The sequence below is a fragment of the Erpetoichthys calabaricus genome, chromosome 11, assembly GCF_900747795.2.
Source record: "Erpetoichthys calabaricus chromosome 11, fErpCal1.3, whole genome shotgun sequence".
Taxonomy (NCBI): Eukaryota; Metazoa; Chordata; class Cladistia; order Polypteriformes; family Polypteridae; genus Erpetoichthys; species Erpetoichthys calabaricus.
In genome coordinates this window covers 3,793,541-3,818,139 of record NC_041404.2, presented here as the reverse complement: position 1 = coordinate 3,818,139, position 24,599 = coordinate 3,793,541, and the positions used below count along the sequence as shown (strand labels likewise).

General features: G+C 37.5%; 1 protein-coding gene across 1 annotated transcript in view; it reads left to right on the top strand.

Moving 5' to 3' along the window:
• The first annotated feature begins 1,454 nt into the window (after positions 1-1,454).
• The window catches only part of arap3 (ArfGAP with RhoGAP domain, ankyrin repeat and PH domain 3), a 199,173-nt gene continuing 176,028 nt past the window's right edge, over positions 1,455-24,599 (top strand). The window contains exon 1 of the mRNA XM_028812615.2: positions 1,455-1,573. The gene's annotated coding sequence lies outside the window, so the exon portion shown is untranslated. The remainder of the gene's footprint in view (positions 1,574-24,599) is intronic.

The window sequence follows — 24,599 nt, the reverse complement described above, 5'->3', positions numbered from 1 at the left end:
TTTTTGGAGTGAAACAAAAATCAGTTACTAATTTATACAGTAATCTTAATTGTTTAAATGAAAGGGCTTCTGGCCGCCTGTAACCTTATACTGAAATAAGTGGATCTGAGAATATTATTTGATGTTAAATGATACCATGTAATACCAGACAAAGACTAGGGCACCCCTCTCAGGGTGCACAGATGCTTGCTAGTATTATATTTATGGGCATTAGGGAGGGATCTATTTTTTAAAGTGGGAGGTCATCTAAAGCAATATTAGCCCCCACAAACAAGGAGTTGCTATGCCAAACTTAGAGTTTTTCTTGTTTAAGGGAAACCTTTCATTTTTTCATCTGTTGTTTTAAACATACCTACCCACTATAGGAAGGAGAACTGCTTATTAGGATGATGGTATTGTTAAACAAATAATCATACTGTTGGTGGCATATTGGCACAGTGGCTAGTACTACTGTCATTGTGCCACTATACTGTTCTTAATTCTGTGCCCAGTCACTTTCTATGTGATGAATTTGCATGTTTTTCCTATTTAGATATGGGCTTTTCTTCAGCCTTTCACATCCTAAAGATGCAAGTGTTACATTAGTTGGCTTTTTGTGGTGTTCCAGATACTCTTCAGAAGAAACATCCCCCCAATTCTCTACATTACGTTATTTACTCTTTGTTACCTATACAAGGTATTCAGTAGTTGTATATGATCTGTATATATCACTGCATTGCACACAGAAGATTGAATTTTAGATCTTTTTTTTTTGCTTGCTGTTTTTTTAAACGTTGAACATTTGTATGTTCAAACTTCCAGGAACCGGAGTAAAAGTCCATAGTGACCAAGCCTGGAATATGAATCCAGTGCTCTAAAGCCAGGAGGCCAAAATATGTGCAAATGACAAAAGTATTCAGATATGACATTAAAGCAGTAGGAACTATTTTTATAGTGATCAGTTTAGTAAGTTAAACATTTTTGACATGTTATGTATATTCCTAATGCCTTTGGAACACAAGGAAGACTGCTAAAAAAATGAATATACTATTAGACCACATTAAATTATTATTTTTTCCTTCTTTTGAAGTCTTACAATTTTAAATAAGTTATTTACTGTAACACTTCAACTGAAATTAGCTTTATGGTATTAAAACCAATACATCCAAAAATCAATAGCTAGACGCCTGTCGAGATCTTTTAACACGCTTTACCCGTCTCTACTTTAATATAACTTGTTATTTATACATGTTTAACTACAAAAAAATCGTTAAAATATTCTATGATGTTAAAGTTATGATAAAAATATACAATAGACCTGAATTTGCCATCAGTAAGCATAATTATCTGCTAATCTCCGTAAAGGAGCCGCGGCTCCTTTAAATGATGTCCGCTTTGTAAACCAACCCTGGGGCTCCGGAACGACTGCGAGTGCTCGTGCCCGCGCCGAGCCGGCGGTCGTGCCCACGCCTCAGTCTAGCTCCAGTCAGTGGGGCTCAACTCCGTCTGTGTGGGAGTGTAAGGCTCCCTCGCTTAAAATGTGGGAATTGTAAAGAAACAACGTGACTTTTTGAAGAGAGGAGACATTCCGGAGGTAGGAGAAAAAGAAAAGTCCACTTTTTTACTTAAAAGAAATGTAGATAGATGGTAGAATTACAGCAGCGAGCAAGTTTTAAAGTAGGCATGAATGAATGTTTTCGTTAGTTTTGGATTGACTGAACGCAAGTTGGAATATACAGGCTGTGAATTGCACGAGAAAAGAAAGGTAAACCATACATGCATAAATTATAAAATATTGTTTCTTACAAATGCACACTATCTATCTATCTATCTATCTATCTATCTATCTATCTATCTATCTATCTATCTATCTATCTATCTATCTATCTATCTATCTATAATGTCACTACCAAACTAAGCCTGCATTTTGTAAGGTTTCATCAGTGATGAGTTACTTAACGAAGAACCGAAGAACAGCAGTAAACAGTTCAGAAACCTGTTTTTTTTATTTCTATTATTTTTTAGCAGTTTTTAGTAAACGTTACTTTTATATTATAGCTTGTCAAGATAGTTTACGCGTCCGTTATATCTCAAGCTCTCACTAAATCATGGACGTGACTAAAATTATGCATAAATACATCATAATGAAATTTAACGAGAAAATAAAATACAATGTGCCGATAGGACAATCACTGCAAAGAACTGCACGCACATGTTGACGTGGGTCTTATATTATAAGAGTATTACACGAGAAAACGAACGCGGCAACCTTAACTTTTATTATGACTTCTTTGCTTTTTATTAGCGATCAGATAACATTTTAGAAAGCAGATATGAGGTTAAATTACGGGCACATAAAGTTCTATCTATCAGTTTAACATACGCCTACACGACCGCCATGAGGTGAATTTGTTTTTTCAAAGTATGGTTATCTATCTATCTATCTATCTATCTATCTATCTATCTATCTATCTATCTATCTATCTATCTATCTATCTATCTATCTATCCTTATGTAAAACACAGAGACCACTGGGCCATCAGTCCATTTGTTAGTGGAGACTATTTATTTATTTATTTATTAAGAATGATGCCTTTATTTTGCAGTTCTTTTTAAATATTTAGCCACTATAGACTCTGATTTGTTAGGGCTACAAAAAAGAGTATTTGCAAATCCCAGACACTTCATGTCTTATTGAAAGACAGAGTCAACATCACACTATCTACAGTTCATTCCAGGGATGTCAGCATGTATTTGATTTTTTTAGTGCTCAACAGCTAGGATGGACTGTAATTCCCAGATTTGTTTATGGATGCTAATAAAGTAGCTGCATTGAATGACAAATCTGAAAACATGGAAAATTCTTTAGGAAATTACTTAAAATATCTTTAAAACAAAAAGTTTAGCATTTCACCTGGATATGTAGCAGGGACATTAAGTTTTAGGAAGAGTATTTAATTTACCCTTCATCTCAAACTGTAATTGAAATATCCAATTAATTTATGTAATAACTGAATTCATCCGTCCTTTTTCCAAGCCCTCTCATTTAGTGCAAGGTTTATCACACTCTTTGTCCCCTCAGACCGATCAAGGGGAGTACATGCAGCAAGGAGATAAAAACAAAGGAAGAAGGAAGTATTTACTTTATCACAGAAGAAAAGGCCAAAACACATATTTGCATTATATATCACTGATCAGATGTCCGAAAATAACGTTTTTGTGTGTGGGTGTGTAGCTTTTTACTAGATTAGCCCTGCCCAGGGATTCTCATGTGGTCAGAAGTGACCCTGGGGAGATTAAGGAGAGTGAGTGATGCAGCATGATGAATGCAATGTGAATAGAGTTAGAACAGTGAAAACATTTTTCTTGCATTTCCTTCCTGCTTTAGCAATTTGTAGCGTGCAATTAGTATATATTCTTATATTCTGTGTTGAACAGAGCGAGCATTTTTAAGCTTAACATAAAAAAATAAGAAAAAGGTTAGTCAAGAACAAGCTCTTCAGCCCAATAAATGTCATCAATTCTTATTTTTTTTCTGTGTTCAAAATAATCTCAAGATCTTATGGGTGTTATATTTTTAACCAAGCTGCTAAGTTACCTCATGTATCTTCAAATGTGTTTGTGAAGGTGTTTTTCTAAATGTAGTGTACTCTTGACTAGGTTAAAGGTATGCCTCTCATCTCATGCTTTTGTAGATAGAGTAGCATGCTGTGGAGGCTGTAAGAGTGCAAGTGGCAACAGGCATAAAGTTTGCAGTTGCAGTCTTTGCATCTTTTAATGCATAATATGGAGAAATGTGATTGTGTTTTAGCTATTCTAAATGGAAGCAGCTTTTGCTTTTTGACTGGGTTAACGGTGGCGAAGTGGTAGCGCTGCTGCCTCGCAGTTAGGAGACCCGGGTTCGCTTCCCGGGTCCTCCCTGCGTGGAGTTTGCATGTTCTCCCCGTGTCTGTGTGTGTTTCCTCCCACAGTCCAAAGACATGCAGGTTAGGTGGATTGGCGATTCTAAATTGGCCCTGGTGTGTGTGTGTCCTGTGGTGGGTTGGCACCCTGCCCGGGATTGTTTCCTGCTTTGTGCCCTGTGTTGGCTGGGATTGGCTCCAGCAGACCCCCGTGACCCTGTGTTCGGATTCAGCGGGTTAGAAAATGGATAGATGAATTATTAGTGGGTGGTGCATTGGGTAGCCCTGCTGCCTCATAAATTCAATGTCCTGAGTTTGAATCCAACACCTGGAACTTGTCTGTGTGTAGCCTTCATGACCTTCCATTTGTCTGCGTGGGTTTTCCTCCAGGTACTACTCCCATATGCAGGTTCATTTAATTAGTTGATTGGACCTTGTCTGGGTGTGGGTGTGTGTGGGGGGGCCGTACCACAAACTTGTCCAGTGCTGTTTCCTGACTTGTGTTTAGTGCTTTCACAATTCAAAATATTAGAACAATTCAAATATTAGAACAATCTAAATGTGAACAGGCCATTCAGACCAAAAAGCTTGCCAGTCCTAATCACTTAATTGTTCCAACATAAAGTCTGGTTTTGAAGGTCTCTAAAGTCCTGTTGTGTACCACACTACTTTGTAGCATATTCCATGTGTCTGTGGTTTTCTGTGTGATGAAAACATTGTAATGTTTGTGTGAAATTTACCTTTTAACAAGCTTCTATTTCCCCATGTTCTCAGTCCAATGTACTAATTCCCTTCATAATTTTAAAAACTACAATCATGCCACCACTTAATCTCCTTTTGCTGAAACTGAAAAGGCTCAGCTCTTATAATCTTTCCTCATAACTCATCCTCTGAAGTCCTGGAATCAACCTAGTTGCATTTTTCTGGACTTTTTCTTAGCGTTTCTGTGTCTTTTTTTTGGCATGGACATCAGATTTTTGCAGATAAATATTTTTGACTCACAATACTAGTGTGATGTTAGCTGTGACTTCTCTTAAATCAGTAGTGTCTAATTTCCTTTGAGGACAGAATGCACATGTTCTCTTATCATTTAATTCATAATTTATTAATTCTGAACATTAAATACAGGATCAGTAATTGCATTTTGCATAATGTGAGAAATCTATAAAGCAGGTAATTTTTACTCCTTTTGATCATACTGATCCTTGTACAAAGAATACATATATGCAGAGTTCACTTTGGAGCTTACGTTTTCTGCACGCTGTACAGAGGACCACAGGATATATTCCATTGACATTGCACTTACTAACCTTAGACAGAAATAACATAATTTAATCATTTTAACATTGCACTTAAATAAAATACAAGTAATATACTACTATACTGTTATTATTGGAATATAATTTTAAATATACGATAATCAGTAGCAGACTCAGCTATAAGGAGTTGTTTTCAGGTGGCTTCCATGTTTCTACGTGAAATGAAAACTTTTTTTAAACTCTCTTGTTTACATCATAGAATTGTCAGATTGCCTCTTTCCATAGCAGCTATCTTATGCAATTTTGTTATCTTTTCAGTGAAGCCCACTGATTTCCACTCATTCCAGTAAATGTCTATCTTGGAAGTATCTTCAGTTTCTGAGAATCCAACTGTAATCCATAATGCTTCTATATGACGGGTGTTACCTGTCCCTCATTACTTCTCTGTTGGGTTCTGTTTACTGTTGTGGTCAAGTTAAAAAATTTCATCCAGACTTTTGGATTCAGCTTCCAGCTACCACCCTTCTCAAGTATCTCCTTATGTCGCTCAAGGGGGCCTAGCTTTACTTCAGCCTGCCTCCTATCCCTTCCTTCTCTCTTTCCAAACATGCTAAAAATGTATGCCATTTCTCAATTCTTTCTCCAAAACTATGGAACAATGTCCCTGCTCCTAGTCAACCGAGGTCTGTGCCTGTGGAAGACCTGTTTCTTGACACAAGCTCTTCAATTACTTCAGGGCACATTTCACTATGTGTTGTACTTGTATAGCTGTGTATGTGAGACAAATAAAGAATCTTGAGTCTTGAATCTTGAATCTGCTTTCTACCAATACTAATCAGGATATCTACAGCTTTTAAATAATCAGCCACAGCCATTTCCTGTCTGCTGTAATTGTGTTTATGTTTATACTTTGTCATTTATTTCTAACACCAACTACAATGCTAGATATTTAATAACATCTAAAATTCTTTTCTCCTTTGCCAGATAATTTTGTCATGCTTTGATACGCATTCATATGTGTTGTATCTTTTTTGTAAGTTCTTTAAGACTTGAATAAGGGAAAGAACTTTTTTAACAATTCCCATAACAATATTAACTAAAGTTGTAAATGGTAAGAGGATGAAAAAAACAGAAAATGCAAAAGTGACGTCCTTTAAACAGTAGCACAAAGACAAATAAAACAAACCTACTATACTCAGTATAATCCAAAATACCTACAGTACAGTAATCCCTCGCTATATCGCGCTTCGCCTTTCGCGGCTTCACTCCATCGCGGATTTTATATGTAAGCATATTTAAATATATATCACGGATTTTTCGCTGCTTCGCGGGTTTCTGCGGACAATGGGTCTTTTAATTTCTGGTACATGCTTCCTCAGTTGGTTTGCCCAGTTGATTTCATACAAGGGACGCTATTGGCAGATGGCTGAGAAGCTACCCAGCTTACTTTTCTCTTTCTCTTGCGCTGACTTTCTCTGATCCTGACGTAGGGGGATTGAGCAGGGGGGCTGTTCGCACACCTAGACGATACGGACGCTCGTCTAAAAATGCTGAAAGATTATCTTCACGTTGCTATCTTTTGTGCAGCTGCTTCCTGAAATGACATGCTGCACGGTGCTTCGCATACTTAAAAGCTCGAAGGGCACGTATTGATTTGTGCTTGAAAAACAAACTCTGTCTCTCTCTATCTCTCTCTCTCTCTCTCTCTCTCTTTGTCTGCTCCTGACGTTAGGGGGTGTGAGCTGCCGCCTTCAACAGCTTTGTGCCACGGTGCTTCGCATACTTAAGCCAAACAGCCCTATTGATTTGTTTGTTTTTCTCTCTATCTCTGTGACAGTCACTGCTCCTGACACGCACTCCTTTGAAGAGGAAGATATGTTTGCATTCTTTTAATTGTGAGACGGAACTGTCATCTCTGTCTTGTCATGGAGCACAGTTTAACCTTTTGAAAAAGAGACAAATGTTTGTTTGCAGTGTTTGAATAATGTTCCTGTCTCTCTACAACCTCCCGTGTTTCTGCGCAAATCTGTGACCCAAGCATGACAATATAAAAATAACCATATAAACATAAGCACAGAAACCGCGCATTTACGTGTCCTAAATGATGTCCTTTTGGCATTGGACTCAGGACTCTACGTGATTATGGTTCTTCTCGATTTATCTGCTGCCTTCGACACAATCGACCACGACATCATGATCTCCCGACTCAAATCCTGGGTTGGTGTATCTGGCTTAGCCCTCGACTGGTTCAGGTCATATTTCTGCAACAGGACTCTTAGAGTCATGCTAGATGATTTTTCATCTGAATCAGTCCCACTCCCATGTGGTGTCCCCCAGGGTTCCATTTTGGGGCCACTACTTTTTTCAATTTACATCCTGCCTTTAGGTGCAATTTTTAGAAAACATGCAATCTCGTATCACCTATATGCTGATGACTGCCAAATTTATTTCTCCCTCAAGTCAACTGACTCCACTAAACCTCTTCTCAACTGCTTATCTGACATTAAGGACTGGCTGGCTGTAAACTTCCTTCACCTGAACGATTCAAAAACCGAGGTCATTGTTTTTAGTCCCGACCGCAAACAGACCCTACCCCTTGACCTCGACTTTCTTCCCATTCCAGTAACTTCGTCTGTTTCCAATCTTGGAATCAAAATGGATATGGTCCTGAAAATGGATGCTCAAGTCAACAGCACAGTAAAATCCTGCTTTTTCCATCTCAGGCGAATTGCCAAACTCAAACCAATTCTGCCTTACCACCTCCTGGAATCAGTAATCCATGCATTCATTACGTCCCGGCTCGACTATTCTAATTCCTGCCTATATGGTATTAGTAAAGCCACTCTTTCGAGACTCCAATTGGTTCAAAATGCGGCTGCAAGACTTTTAACTGGAAGCAGCAGAAGCCAACACATTACACCGATTTTAAAAACCCTACACTGGCTGCCGGTTAGCTTCAGAATTGATTTTAAGATACTCCTCTTAACCTATAAGGCACTAAATGGTCTAGCCCCTGCCTACTTGAGTGTCTTGCTCCATCGTCACAATCCCCCTTGTGTTCTTAGATCCGCAGATCAGCTGCTCCTAACCGTTCCCAAGGCACATTTTAAAGCTCGTGGTGAAAGGGCTTTTTCTGTCTGTGCACCCAAGCTCTGGAACTCCTTACCTTTAGTGGTTAGGCAAGCCGCTTCAGTCGCCACATTCAAATCACACCTAAAAACGCACTTCTTCACATTGGCTTTTAATTCTTAACCTGTCTTATTCCCACTTGCTTTTTGCTATTTCTCTGTTTTATTGGGTCCCCTGACCTGTTTTTTAATGTCTCTGTTTTAATTCTCTCTTAATGTTTGTTTTTAATATTTTGCTTTTAGTCTTGCTTGTTTTAACTGTACAGCGCTTCGGTCAGTTGTAATGCTGTGTTTTTAAGCGCTTAACAAATAAAAATGGTATGGTATGGTATGGTATATAGTTTCTACTTCGCGGATTTTCTTATTTCGCGGGTGGCTGTGGAACGCAACCCCCGCGATGGAGGAGGGATTACTGTATATCCTTTAGAAGAGGAATAATATGGTAAATTACCCCCACAATAAAAACAGTTATAAATCCATGTCAAGTCTTAAAATTTAAGATCCTAAAAAATAAAATGTAATATTAAAGCAAAGAGGGCGGCACGGTGGCGCAGTGGTAGTGCTGCTGCCTCGCAGTTAGGAGACCCGGGTTCGCTTCCCGGGTCCACCCTGCGTGGAGTTTGCATGTTCTCCCCGTGTCTGCATGGGTTTCCTCCGGGCGCTCCGGTTTCCTCCCACGGTCCAAAGACATGCAGGTTAGGTGGATTGGTGATTCTAAATTGGCCCTAGTTTGTGCTTGGTGTGTGGGTGTGTTTGTGTGTGTCCTGCGGTGGGTTGGCACCCTGCCCGGGATTGGTTCCCTGCCTTGTGCCCTGTGTTGGCTGGGATTGGCTCCAGCAGACCCCCGTGACCCTGTGTTCGGATTCAGCGGGTTGGAAAATGGATGGCTGGATTAAAGCAAAGAAGAAGTGGCTCTTACATTTGAGATGGACAAGGTTTAAAGGCACAGCGAACAGATGAGGCATCAAAATCTTTTTGGTTTTCCTCAGGTGGTTACAACTCAGCAATTTTTGATGGCTGAAAACCTATTGAAGGTCCCCACCCCCTTTAAAAACAACCATAATTGAATGCTATTAGCAATAGTTGGATAATGGGACAGAGCCAAAATAGAGAAGGAGAAAAGGTTGTAGCCCAGGGGTAGGGCTCCAACAAAAGCTAAAAATTAGCATTACCACTATCATCCTAAACTAAATGTAAACTGGAAATGTATAATATCTGTTTATTAGTTACCAAATGGAATTCAAAAACATGTTAGGTCAATTGGCCATTTGAGTAATTGTGCCTTGGGATGTGATGCCCGCATTCATGGTTGCTTGCTCACTTGTACCCATGTCACTTGGATTAAGCAGGTGGAATAAAAGAATTTACAGATGTTCCTTTATGTGTACATAAATGAGAAACACATATCAAAAATAAAAGAAAACCTATACCTCCTCAGTCACCAGAGGTCTCATGTATAAATGGTGCATATGCGCAAAATGTTGTGTATGCCCGTTTCCGTGCTCACTTCGAGATGTATAAAAACTAAACTTGGCATAAAGCCACGCACATTTTCACGGTAGCCTCACACCTTGGTATGCACTTTTCTGCTCGGTTTTGCAAACTGGTGGCACCCAGCGTCAAAGCAGTGCTACTGTTTCTGCGTCATTTCCCTTTCTTTTTCATATTTGCATCCATGAAGCAGGCGTTATCAAATACACTGAAATTTATTGCATATTGTTTACAAATTTAAGGCACTTGATTGTAATCATTCTGTAACAATACAATGGTTCACGGAATGGCCAAACTATTCCAACTACCATAGTTGCAGACATTTCAAATGGAACAATTAGAAGAGAGGATGTATTTATAGATGATGATTCGTGATGAGCGAACATTGCCGAGTTCACTCCACTGTGACTTCCCCAAAATCACAAAAATGTTCGTGATATTCACTGAAAATGGTGAGCTGCATTAAAGTCAATGGGGAAGGACTCTTTAAAGTGTCCCTGAGGGCTAGGGAAAAGTCTACCAACTATACTGTTATTATTGTGGACATAAAGGTGACCTGAGCTGTACAGCAGCAGCGCAAACCACTGCTCCAGTGCGCCTCGGTGGGATCAAAGAAGAAAGAATGCAGTCAGAGACGCACAATCATGTATTTCGTCAAAACAAAGTTGAAATGCCAAAATTGTATCAAAAGTCAGAAAAAATATGTAGGCCTTTTAAAGGCAGAACATTTTTGAAGTCGCACTGAAAGTTCTCCAAACTGTCTGTGCTAATGCTTTACACTTTTTCTTCAATTAAAAAGATAGAAATGTCTTGTAAATAGTAATAAAACCTTTTATTGTTATTATTTCACAGAATCTCCTGTGTTGTCAGGCTCCTTCATGGCTTGTTTTTTATTTGCACATGGCTAATTATTATGCATGCATAGGGCATGCACCTCCTTCCCTTATATTAACATGGCACTCAAAGATCAACCTGCACATTGGCAAAAAACCTTGAACAAACTTTCGGGTTAATGACTCATAGCATTCCATTTATCAACTTGAGTTATGTTTTTAGCATCTTGGTTCTGGTAACAACTTATATTTGCTTAATGGCTTTTAACATTTCTCAGTCGGATGGTTTTACTCTCTAGTATTTGATAATGTCTGACCCATTGAAAAACCATCTTCACAGTTACTCACAAACCCTGTTGACGGCTGGCAATTCAAAGACATCAGCTGCAAATAAAAAAGTAGCTGGACTTACTCTATGCAGCAGTCTAGCCAAGCACTTTGGACACTTGCAATAGACGCAATTAACATTTTAAAATCACAGCTGCTTATTATAAAACATTGCAACTTCACAAGCAGAGATAACCAGAGGTGGGTAGAGTAGCCGAAAATTGTACTCAAGTAAGAGTAGCGTTACTTCAACATAATATGACTCCAGTAGAAGTAAAAAGTAGTCATCCAAAAAATTACTCAAGTAAGAGTAAAAAAGTATTTGGTGAAAAGACTACTCAAGTACTGAGTACCGTATATACTCGAATAAAAGCTGAGTTTTTCAGCACCCAAAATGTGCTGAAAAACGTCACCCTCGGCTTATATTCGAGTCAGGTCCCGTATACAAGCCAGTTTCCCTTTTCGGGTTTTGCATGCTGATGATTTCCGCACATGTTCAGTCTCTCCCTGTGCAGCGAGCGAGAGAGAGAGAGAGAGACACACACGCGCGCACGAAAGAGACACACACGCGTGCACAAGGGACACACACACACACACACACACGCACATACACGAGAGAGAGAGTGAGCGAGCGAGAGAGATACCATATTGTTTTTGTTGACCCTCTTCTCCACTTACAGAGCTAGTTTACTGTTTTTCTTTGAAATAAATACTCAAAAACATTTAACCTACTGATGCCTCAATTAATGTACGGTAATTTTATTGGTATTTATTTTGATTATTGAAACTTACCAGTAGCTGCTGCATTTCCCACCCTAGGCTTATACTCGAGTCAATAAGTTTTTCCAGTTTTTGTAGGTAAAATTAGGTACTTCGGCTTATATTTGGGTCGGCTTATACTCAAGTATATATGGTAACTGAACATAGTAAATGATTTATTTTTTAGAAATGTTGTAATAAGACAGCAGAATTTGCACATTATTTTATATTGTCTATTTCCAAATAATAAAATAACAAATGAGTACAAATAAATAACATCTTTACAAAATAAAGATGCACGAATAACACAAAGTTCCAAATCTCAGTTTTTCACAACAAAGCTTTTGAAGCCAATACCTACAGTAGGTAACGTATGTTTGAACAGTGCAAACTACTTACAGTGACAAGATATACTGTACACTGACAGTATAATACTGTATATTCACTTTGTGGTGTAGCGGGTTCGCAGCTTCAAAAAAAAAAAAAAAAGGCCAGTTTCAAATCCATAAAGCCATGTCACTCTCCGTGGGCGCAATTGCACGACCGTGGGGAGTTAATGAGGTAGTTGGAGCGAGTCACTCCTTCTCATGCAGGTGCGATCGTTCTCAATAGCTTAATTGACTTTCTGCGGCATGTGATTAATGCCCACGGAGATGGGAATGTATATATACAGGTCGGCACAAAGAAAAAGAAGGGGAAATCAAAGGAAAGGAGAAAAGAACACTTGCCCTCCAAATAGCACAGCTGATAGAAAATAACATTAGAACAAGGCAGCTTGTGCACGTACAAGAAGTCTCACTTTACCATGACTGTCTGTGTCTGTGCATGTTTGGTTAAAGTCTGCTTGTTCTTCACTCAGTGAAGTGATGGTTAAGCTTCAGCAGGAGTTGGCTGTCAAGGTTCTTGCAGTGAAGCTGTGCCCCGTTTAGTAGTGAACAGGAGCCCCGCATGACTAAAAGTGTCTCACAGGCTGCAGATGCAGGAAGTTTGTGTGTGGTCATGTGACTGCATGGCTACATCTGATTGGTGAAATGGAGTCATGTGATTATTGTTGCTACGTCTGATTCGTTAAACGTAGTCATGTGATTATTGTTGCTACGTCTGATTGGTGAAACAGTCATGCAGTAGATCCACTGGTGACTTCTCTCTGGCAAAAATATAGCATATATAATGGAAAAAACGTAACGATTCGAGTGTTGCCCAATGTAGCGGAGTAAGAGTAGCGTTTCTTCTTCACAAATGTACTCAAGTAAAAGTAAAAAGTATGGTGCAGTAAAACTACTCTTAGAAGTACAATTTTTTATAAAAGTTACTCAGGTAAATGTAACGGAGTAAATGTAACTCGTTACTACCTACCTCTGGAGATAACTCATTATTTATGCCCTATATGTTTCATTATTGTGGCCAAAAAGGTGATTTGAGCTGTACAGCAGAAGTGCCAACAACTGCACCACTGTTCCTCGTGAGATCAAAGAAGAAAGGATGCAGTCAGTCACATATTTCGTCAAAACAAAGCGGAAATGCTAAAATCGTAGTCAAAACTCAGAAAAAATACATAGGTCTTTTAAAGGCAGAAAATTCAAAGTGGTGTGTCATGATTGAAACCACTGGCTCATTCTATTTTTTGACGTTGTGCTTGTAAATAGTAATAAATCTTTTGTAATTATTATTATTTCTGTGTATCCTCTGTTTGGGGATGGGGTGAGACGTCAGACTCCTTCAAGGTTTGTTTTCACTTTTGCCCTGCCATGTGGCTAATTATTATGCATGCACAGGGCGTGCGCCTCCTTCTCTTATATTGACATGGAACTCGAAGATCGACCTGCACATTTGGCAACAAGCAGAGGTAACTTGTCCAACAGAGTCTGTACTACAAAAGATCAGTATTATACCCTGGGGGCGGTCCCATCAATACTGGCTGTTTATGCATTGAAGGACATCACACTGGCCTTGAAAAGCATTATGGGGCACTAGTATTTTAAAAAAAAAAGTTCTCCTAAACCACTTGAATTATCAGTAAACAGTTCGACGAACAAGGGCAAATGCAGCAAATTCACTGATCAACACTTAATGATGATGACTGGCTTCTAAGTCAATTTTGATTTTCAAGAGTTATCCTTTTGCATCTGTGTGCTAAACTGGCACTGTTTTTACAAAGGCAGACTTTGAAGAATTGTGCTGTTCCCTTGCAAGTTGTGTCCACTCTTGGGTTTTTAGCTGAATGATTGGGTATTTCACAAACAATACTTAGTCACGTCGTCCCAGCTGTATAAGATGGTATAATCCGCTTGTCATCCAGATGTCTAAGATTTCCTTATACTAGGAACTAGGAAACTAGGAACTAGGAAACTTCACAGTCCAATTCGCAACAGCATCTGGTTTTCCAAATGTAATCGGAGAGGTGAACTGCATGCAAATTGCTATTGCAACTACGCTGGACAAGTACATCAGCCAGGGATAAATCACCAAAAGAATGAGCAGGAGAACCTATAAAAATGGCAACTCTGTACATTTGCAGGTGTTTTTCCAACTAGTGCAGCAAAAGGCAAGCAGTCCTTTTAAGGATAATGAGGCACCTCAAAGCGCCATGTAAAAAGCAGAGAATCTATTTGTTGTGGCGCTGGGCCCCAATGCTACACTATAAAGGTGCCTTCCCAGAATAAATTTTCTTATGTAAATAGAAAGCATTTCCACTCTATTAATGTGCTGCTCTATATTCCACAGAAAGTGTGTCACATTGTGCAAGCATGCAGTGTGCAGCATAATGTGGCACACAATTGTGGCTTGCCCATACCTGAAGAGATGCAGTATGATGAACCTGACCCTGACCCTTGAAATGATCAGCCAAATCAGACAGTGTTACAACATTGTTTGACTGTAAATAGCAAAATGTAAAAACAGGTTAATAAATGCAGCATTTATTTTTTAACCAATTTATTTAATTTGTGGTCAATTTCACATAGTACAGCCCTTATATTCCTTAGTTCATTGGCCACATCTCTTACAACATCCAATATTGCAATTTGTGACTCCAGAACAGTATCTGTCAGCACACAGCCAGATGGTCGACCACTGCTTTCTGAGGCAGAGGTGTGTGCATAGCCAGCGTCCAAAGATGTGCAGAACAGCACCATTACTTTAGCACAGGGGTCAGTTTTTATAATATTGTCTGAAAGAGAATAAACAAACTGTGGGCTGCGACTCACTTTTCACGTTAATTTTGATATCCAGTATTTTTTCCACATGCTTTTCCCATTGTTTTTTAACAAAACACTGAAGAGAAGGGGTTGTCTATATTGATTTGCATATTCAAATATGCAAAATTCTGGGAGGAGTTGGGGTAGGGCTATGTGTGCATGCATGTACTTGAAATTCCATGTTCATTGGGATTTATAAAGAGGAAGTGTTTGGAACTTGGAGTACATAGAGTTTTATGCATCTGGATTTTTTTGTATGTACACACATTTCCAGTTTTGTCTGTACGCCATGCATTAGTGTGAATTCTATGCATGGCGTTATACGTGAGGCCCCAGGTGTTTAATGAACTTCTTCCTTTGAGATAGTAGCTTAGGTGGGTTGACTTAAGTAGACAATCCAATTTCAAACGGTTGTCTAGTTAGTGTTTGTATCTGAAACAGAGTAATAAAAAAATCTTAATTCACAGTATGTTAATGTGTCTACTATCACTGTTTTACAGTATGCGGTGTGCAGTAAGGAAGATTTTTACAACTGTAGATACAATCTTTATTTCTTTAGTATAGACTTTTCTAAACCTAAAGGCAATAACTCATTCTATTGCCTTTTATTATTTGGTGGCATGCTAGTACACTGTTTAGCAATGTTGAACTGTGCATTCAGTCATAGTGGATTTAAATCCCAGCCTTGTAACTGAAAGAATATACTTTACATACTTTCCCTGTGTCCCTCTGATTTCTGTAGGTATTTATTTTCCTCCTCCTAGAGCCGGAAGTCATAAAGGTTTTTAATTGTTAGTTCTTAAATTATCTTAAACTAATCAGTATGAATTTGTATGACTGTGCTTTGCAATGAGCTATGTTATGTGTTGTTTTCTGTGATCTTGATTTAGAATAATTGATACTATGTAATGGATAAATGGAGTAATAATTTTTGGGAACACTTTTATCTTGTAGAAAAAAAATGTTTTTGTGAATAGTAACCTGAAAATCAAAGAGAAACAGTCTGCAAAAGTCAAAATCTTACCTGTTTCCCTGTCTAGTTCTAGCTCATCAACTTCACAACTAAAAATAAAGCAGTGAAGAGTGAAATAAAGTCTGCTATCTCTCACCCTGATCCGTCAGTTGTCATTTAACACTGTCATCTGGAAATAAGTACCATACCATTTTCTAAGCCCACTTAGTCTTAAGAGCATGGTTGCCGAAGCATATCCCAGCAAGCATAGGGCCCAAAGCAGGGAACATTCCCTGAATAGGAGACCAGTTCATTGCAGGATATACACACTCACACTCACATTCACTAATATTACCAATCCACCTAACCTGTAAGTCTTGGGAATGTGGGAGTAAACCAGAGCACACCCACATAGACATGGGAAGACATGTAAACTCCATGCAAGGAGAACCTGGGATGGGAACCCCGAACATTGAAACAGCACTACCACTGTACCATCTTGCCACCCTCCACAATGGTCTGTGATGAAGCTAATAACTCATTTAAACATACATCCACAGTCACTCATACTGGATCAATTTACTGTTACGAATTGAAGATACATGACTGTCTTTGAGATGCATTTAAACTGTAAATATCAAACCATGTTCCGCGGGAATGATAGTTTAAAAATCTTTCTTCCTCCAAAATGTAATACTATGCCTATTTTGACACATAAAATCAGGCAAAAATTAGTTTATTTAGTGATCGTCTTTCTTAGCTAGAGTGAAATAATTTGACTAATTTTTATCTCATTGTTGTGAATAGAAAAGGAAAAGCACAGAATCTGAAAATGAGAATCATTATTGTTTTAGACTACAATTAAAGAATTTTTTAAAGCTAATTTACAATTAAGTAATGACTGAGTAAACTTCAGGAAATTACTGTATGAAGCGTTTGTTACCACACAGTTGTTACTATTACCACTATTCTTATCCAATCATGAAATATTTTGAGTATGCAGCTGATATTTGTCCTTTAAATTAGACGTTAGAAAAGATCAAATGTATGCTTAGTCTGAAGAAGTCCTAGTGGTACTCTCCCACAATTGTATTCCATTGTGTTAGTCTCTACAGAAATACATCAATGTGAATTTCTTGCCTTGCACTATTAGATACTGGTTATGAATTTGTCAGGGAATTTAGTACTTTCCTAATAAAACTGCTCCTGATATATTTGGAAATGTCAACATTGAATTAATAACCCATATTTAAGCAAATACAATAATTATGTTTCCTAAACAAGACATTTTTTATGTTCACTTTTAATTTTTATTTGGGTTTGGTGTTCACCTGTCAAGGATCATAGTTTCTAATCATGGAAGAGTATGTTGTATTCAGGCTTTTGTTTTGCTGATTGACAGAATTTTCATAGAGCAAAGATTTGATCCTTTTTAAGGTGTTCTGTTAATTAATGGACTTGTTGGCAAACTACAAAGTATTAAATTAAGTGAAATGCAAACAGAGGAGTTGCAATACTTTAAAAAGAGGAAGACTCTGGAATCAGAGGCATAAATGCAGGATATCCTCAGGAAAACACAGCTCTTGTCTAAACATTTAGCTTGACATTCGGAACTTTGCACATTAAAAAAGGATAGCTGCAAGTAAACAGGAGATTACATCTTGGAGGATCTGGGTGGTGCCCTGTGGAAACACATAACATATACAGAAGCTGCTTATTTTGTAGCTGACATGGGGGGTTCTTAATAAATGTGTTAGAATTACTATTTGAATATGTCTTTATTAGGAATTATTGTTTTTATGATATGGAAGTTATTTTTGAATACATAAAATATCAGTACTTTTTAAATAAATTGAACTATTGTAAAAGTTGGTCCAAAGTTTATATCTATTGTAGAAGACTGAGCGTGTCACTAAGCCTCAAAATCCCAGACACACCACACTTAACAGTCCAAGGTACAAAATACCTTTCCCAAAATAAGATTTTACAGGCCAATTCCACAATCTTGCAATAAATACTCCTCCTTTTCCTCCTCCAGGTGACCTTTGCCTTCTGCCTCCCGACTCACTGGAGGAGGCTGGATGGCTTACTTTTATGGTACTTTTTCTGGTGACTTCTGGTACTAGGGCATTGCCCGACGGAAGTACCATTGGGTCAGACGGAAGCCTCCTGAAGCAGGGAATCCCTCTCCCTGCAACATCCTGTAGCGATATCCAAAGACCATGACAGGGCTGTCCCTCAAAACTATGACTCCCATACATCCCTGCGAGTATCCTTATTTTGTCCACGCCAGTAGAGCACTGCCATCTACCATACTGGGTAGGATCTGCCCTGGATGCACTGACTCCACATTATCCATTAGTTTATTCCAGCTGGGTTATGCCTCCTTCCATGCTGTCCTTCCACTATGGTGTCCCAGCCAGGAAAGGGTTCAACACAGCACTCACACTATCTTGCAAAATGAAACAAGGTTCTTGTGGCTGACAGTTTGTTAAACACCCAGGGTTAATGCCTTGCATCTCATTATATTTACTGTAGCTACTGTACAATAAAGTAGTATTCTGATGAAAAGTTCTATACATTTTACCACAATTTTAAAGATTTAAGGTTATATTTAAATAAGGTTATATTTAAGGTTACATTCCAATTAATTTCGCACAATATTTTTAAATATAGAGTAATGTAGCATGCCTCCCATTAAACCTGAGCATTTAGATTTATTTACCTGGAGATCATTGATGTATTGTATCCTTAATGTTCATAGGCCTGTTGCTGAGGCCTCTACTGTCAGAAATAAATTACAGGTTTTGCCATTACCTGAATTTTGCACACAAAGCAGCATGATGACATCTTTGTGTTTTCAAATGTATAATGTTAATCCTGGAAATACCTGCAGGATTTATTTTATTTCTTTGAAGTCATCCATCCTTCCTTTCACTTGTGTAACTCAGGTGCACAGGAAGAAACTTGCATGGAGCACCACTCTATCGCACATCACCAGTTTACTCACTCACATAGTAATTTAGAGCTGCAAGTTAACCTAACATGTACATTCTTACATCCTTTGCGTGCACAAAGAAAATCACAATATATGGACAAAAATCCATGTGTATATTTGGATGACATGCAAACTCCAGACAAGCTGTGCCTGGGCCAGATTGTGAGGTAGCACTACCCAATGGAGTTAAAAAATATGTCAATATACAGAGATACAATGGCATATTATTAAGTTGATCCATGCATCTATTTTGTAAATATGCTTTTTTCAAAACAGGGTTTTGTGCCACAAAAGTGATTCCAACAAGACATGAACTAACTGTGGAAGGAATGCAAGTTCATTACAGTGCAAGTGAGAAATACTCATATTCTCAGCCCCAAACATGTGTAGTGTGATGCTGGACCAATCACTATGTCTTTGGCATATGGGAGGAAACCATAACAGCCGTGAAAAAACCAACACAAATGGGAGGGAATGTATAAACTGTTGTGTTGGAGACTGAGCTAGCATTTGACTTGAGGCTCCTGGAAAAGTTAACCAGAAGCGCTAGCACTCTTTTATTTTAATCATAATACATTTATAAATAGGGATTGAATTTTCCACAACTGTTAGCGCTGCTGCTTAAAGCTTCTAATATCCTGGGTTTGAATCTAATGCCAGGTTATTGTCCGCATGTGCTCTACACATTTCCATATCTCTGTAGGGTTTTCTTCTGGTATTTTGCTTCTTTTTCTGGTTCTTATATTTTTTTTCTCATATCATAAAAAGGTATATGCTAGGCTAACCACTGACTTTTTAGTTTGTCTGAGGTGAGTGAGTGTAGGTGCGTGTATGTGTGTGTGTAAATGTGTGAGCCGTAATGTAGTGACAACCCATCTAGGGCTGGTTCTCTGCTTTGTGCTTGATGAGGCTGATATGATGAGTTCCATTGCTTGAATAATGAAAGAATGAATGTACTGTAAAATGTGGATAAATATGTACTGTTCCTTAAGCCAGTATAATATGATTTGTACTTTGTAAAAATGAAATTAATTCTGTCACAGATTTGTGTATTTTTCAAACAATAATAGGCCACTTTTGTATATCTATCATAACATGACAATGTCATTTTAAGGCAACAGATCATTAACACATGATATTAAAAGTAGCCGCTCTATTTTTTTAAATTACTTTCAAAGTAAATAAGCATTTGCTGTTCTTCACAGTGTTTCACATTACTAATTACTGCCATCGTAAACACATATTACAAATGTGATCTCAGAAACCAATAATTAAGATAGATACATATACTTTTAAGAAGCTTTCTTTATTTTGCCCACTCAGCATACAGTACACACACCTTTTTGTGCTCTTACTGAAATTCTTTCCTAAGCTTTATGAAAACATTAAAATATTGTATACTCTTTAACCATGGGAATAAAATCCCAGATGACAAGTTTGAAATCATTTAGAATGGAAACAGGAAGCAATTACCAAAAATAAATAAATAAAACAAACAGTTCTAAGTTGAAAGTGATGCTGTCTTGTTTAAAATGGTCTAGAAAAATATTATGTTCTCAATTAATAATTCCATGCCCTCAAGGATTTATGCCTGCAAGAGGGAACAATGAAATTGCAAAACCAGATATATTTACAGTAATGTAATTTTTAGTTTATGCTGCATTTTTTGTAGCATAACATTTATCACCAAATTGGGAGCATTGTATATTAGAATGACAGATAATTTCAAGAGTATCAGATGTTATGAACAGTATCATGGTGATATTGACTGTCCTTAGTTTGCCAAAGAGTAACAGAGAAACATTCTCAAAAATTAAACTATGCAGCTATGTACAACATAATTTTACATCAATAGCTTAAGATGGAGTCCCTTTAACTAAGTAGGCTTTTTACATTGTATTTTTAAACATAGATTTTTTTAAATAGTAAGGACATGTTTAAATAAACAAAAACAAAGAAATTAGAAAAGGCAAATTTATCAGTCTTCATTTATTGACTCCTTTTTCCTTATCTTTCCTTATCTTTCTTTGTTTAATTTATATTTAAGATGACATGATGGTTGAGCTGTTAGTGTTGTTGCTCAAATTCAGGTTCAGTGGCAGTCAATGAGTACACCATCATACAATAAATAAGCCCTCTGAAAGTGTGCATTAGAAGACGCATGAGGCATGCACAGTTGTTAGTGTAAGTGGCTCTTGGGAAGTCTTATGAATTGAGGATAAAAACTCCTCCTGGGTCTAAGTGGGAGCCTGTATTGTTTGCCATTATTGAGGTAGGGGAACAGTGCCAGTGCAATGACGCATGTACCAGTAATATTCTTTGCCGACTTCAGCACAATTTTAATGTAATGGAGCTGTTAAGGATGGCCTCCACTTTGTGCATATATAGGTTGGTGAGCATAGAGAGAGACATCTAGGCTTTCCTCTTGAGAAAGTAAAGTTGTTTTTGTACTTTCATGATAATTGCCAAAATGTATTGTTCTTGAAATTTTAAAACGAGTTAATCAAGAACATGGGGACACAGTTGGAAACATGTTAAGAGTAAATTTAGCACAAACATTACAAAGTTTTCCTTCACATAAAGAACCATAGGCACTTGAAATAAATTACCTAGTAGTGTGGTGGACAGTAGGATTTAAGGGACTTTCAAAACTAAACTTGGTGTTAGTTTGGAATAATTGAATGGATTGGACTGGCGAGCTTTGTTGGGCTGATTGGCCTATTCTCATCTATAGTGTTCTAATGTTCTAATGCTAATCCTTTACACTGCATTTCATCTAATGTAGAATGCACTGGGTTCTGCATTCTGTTTTCAAAAATCTATGGCAAGTTCCGCAATGTTGCTGACATTAAGAGAGAGTTTGATGTGTTGTCATCACAGAGTGATAGAGTAGATTTCTGCACAGTAAATCTTATCCTCATTATCAGTGACCAGGCTGATACTGTCATCATCATTTTAATGATGAAGTTGGAGCTGTGTTTCATCATACAGTAATGTGTGAACATACAGGTACAACAAGGGGCTCAGCATGGTAACTTGAGGTGTTCCTGTGTTGAGGTTCAGAGTGGATCAGAATTACAAATCCTGGTCACGGTCTGGTCACTGGTCCAAACTTACTCTCAAAGACCAGTCACTGTAAACTGGCCACATATAAGAATGTGTGCATGTGTTCTGCAATAAAATGACACCACTTCTACTGCAGGTTCCTGACTTGTGCTTGGTATTACTAGGGTAATCTCCAAACTTTTGTAATGCTATACTGAAATATGAGGGTTCAGAAAGTTATATTAGAATAATTTGACTTGACTTTGGGGTTTCCTACTGAGAGGTCTACATCTTGTATTCTATGTGTTTTTGTGTCTACATTTCACACTGAAATGTGGAAACATTATATTAAGCAACAACTTAGTTTTGCCTTTAAGCATCTAATCTCACAAATGTTTTTTCCCTAAGAAAAATCTCATACACTTTTAGGTTAGGTAGACTTTTATTTTCCAGAAGAAAATGTGTTTGCATCAGGTTTGCTGAGTTTGCTGAGACTCTGAATGATTTTCAGCCCATGTATAAAATTCCTATAGTCTGATGCACAAAGTATTTGTATTCCCTTGGTCAATGGCACTTGTTTTATTCAAGACTACACTAAAGTCCCTGGTGTAAGAACTAAAGGGTCATGAAATTCACACGTTTTTAGTGTAATTCATGAATTTAAAATTTAAGGAATCAGATAAAGTTAAATTTAAAAGCCAGATACTGTATAATCATCCCTCTGGACAAAATTTCATTACTGAAAAACTACTAATAGTAACTTTGATAATTGTTCTTTTAGACCAGTTTTTGAAAAATGAAATCTTTTCTGCCTTTTCTCTCCCACTCTTTGATGTACATGCTCAAGTTTGACACTCAGTACTTTGAAGATAGTAAATACTCACTTGAAATATTTCTTTTGAAATCAAGACTAGTTTCCAGTTTTGCTACATGTTATTATTCATCTCTGTATTTTTATTTATCAGTGTGGCTGATAAGTCTTAAGCCCACAATATATACTGCCATTTTAGCCTATTGATGGAGAGTTAAGATAGGGTTAACTTTTTTGAGAAGTTTATGTGCTCCCCTTGTGTTCACATGAGTTTCCTTCCATGACCCAACAATAACAGACTGATTAAACACTGAAAATTGGCCTAGGCCTTAGAAAATGTAGGGATTTTTTTTGTTTTAACTTTTTGCCCTTTGCTATTTTTTCCCTAAATTTTCCTTCAGTTTGTCAGGGCTGTGGTGGTGACATGCTGAGTAGGCCAGACCAGACTTCCTTATCTCCACCAACAGTGTCCACCTCCTCCTGGGAATTCACTGGCACTCCCGTTTCAGATCTTGCCATACATAAAACCCTTCCTTTCATGTTTATGACACTGATCATCATGTTATAAGGAATGTGTTTTGTGTATTTATGAAATTCAAAACTTTTTGAAAGAAAACAGCTTACTGTGCCACACATCAAATCATGTTATTTGTATTTTGACACTGATACATACTTTAGGTATTATTCATTAGTCTTTTATTCATTAGAGCTGGCCGTACTACTAGTTACTAAAATTATGTACCTGAAATAACCTTTCACTGTTAACTCCTCCATCTTGCTTTTCTCCTGTCATTGAATTATGTATGTTTTTGAGGTGACAGTAATATTTTTGCCTTAAGAAGAGGTGCTATAAATTTTGGCTAAAGAAGGAGTAATAGTGTACTATATTGGTACAGTGAGTAATAGTGTACTATATTGGTACATTATTTAGGTTATTAAATATGTAAATGAGAGATAAAAGGAAAACGTGCTTTACAAATATACAGTGAACACTTGTACAGTTGTAGGATGTTTACGATATTAGACTTCATTGCATAATACAATACTTGGATAAAAAGCAATAATTTACTGAACTATCAAATTATTAAGTAGAATCTCTGTGTCGTTTTTGACAAAGGGTTATGTAGTTTAATTTCACATGAACCATGAGTTTTTACAGATGAGTTCCTGATCTGTAAAGAATTAAGTTGGGCACCAATAAAATGTAGATCTTCAGTCTACATGTGCGTACAGCTAAAACCGGCAAGCAAAATTTCTTGTCAGCTGAGCATTGTGTAAAATTTGTCATGGTCAAATCACAGCAACGCACAAGTGACAGTTAAGTACTATAAATTATTTGGTAATTATAAGGTAAGCTTATTCACTTTTTGGCATAATAAGACATAAATAATAAATACACCATTGTAAGCAAAGATAACATTGTATCCTGCTCTAGGGTGACACTAGTTCTGATAAAGTAACTAACTGAGTTTTGTTAAGTTAATTACTCTACACATTTCAATAATGGCACTTTATAGATAAGCTTCTGTTGTTGCTTTTTCTGTCTCTGGATAAGTTTTGTATATGACTATTGCTGTGTTTTGATTTTCAGTTTTAACATTTATATATGTGTAAGGATTTGTATTCTGATACATACAAAACTGCCTTAGGTAAAAGTGAACTATTAGTTAGAAATGATGGAAACTACAGTCACATCCTAAAATCAGTATCTGTCACTAACATTCATCTGTTGCTTATGTTTTTACATTTGAGAAAATATAAATCAATTTGAGTTTTTTTTTAATTTGGAATTTTGATGTGAAACTTTCCTAATGGCAGTCAGAGTTACATGATTCTTCAGGAAAGAAAAGTGTAATGGCTGGCTTATAAATCTGTTATGCGCATACTGTGGTGTTTAAGCTTTAACACAAGGGTTCCC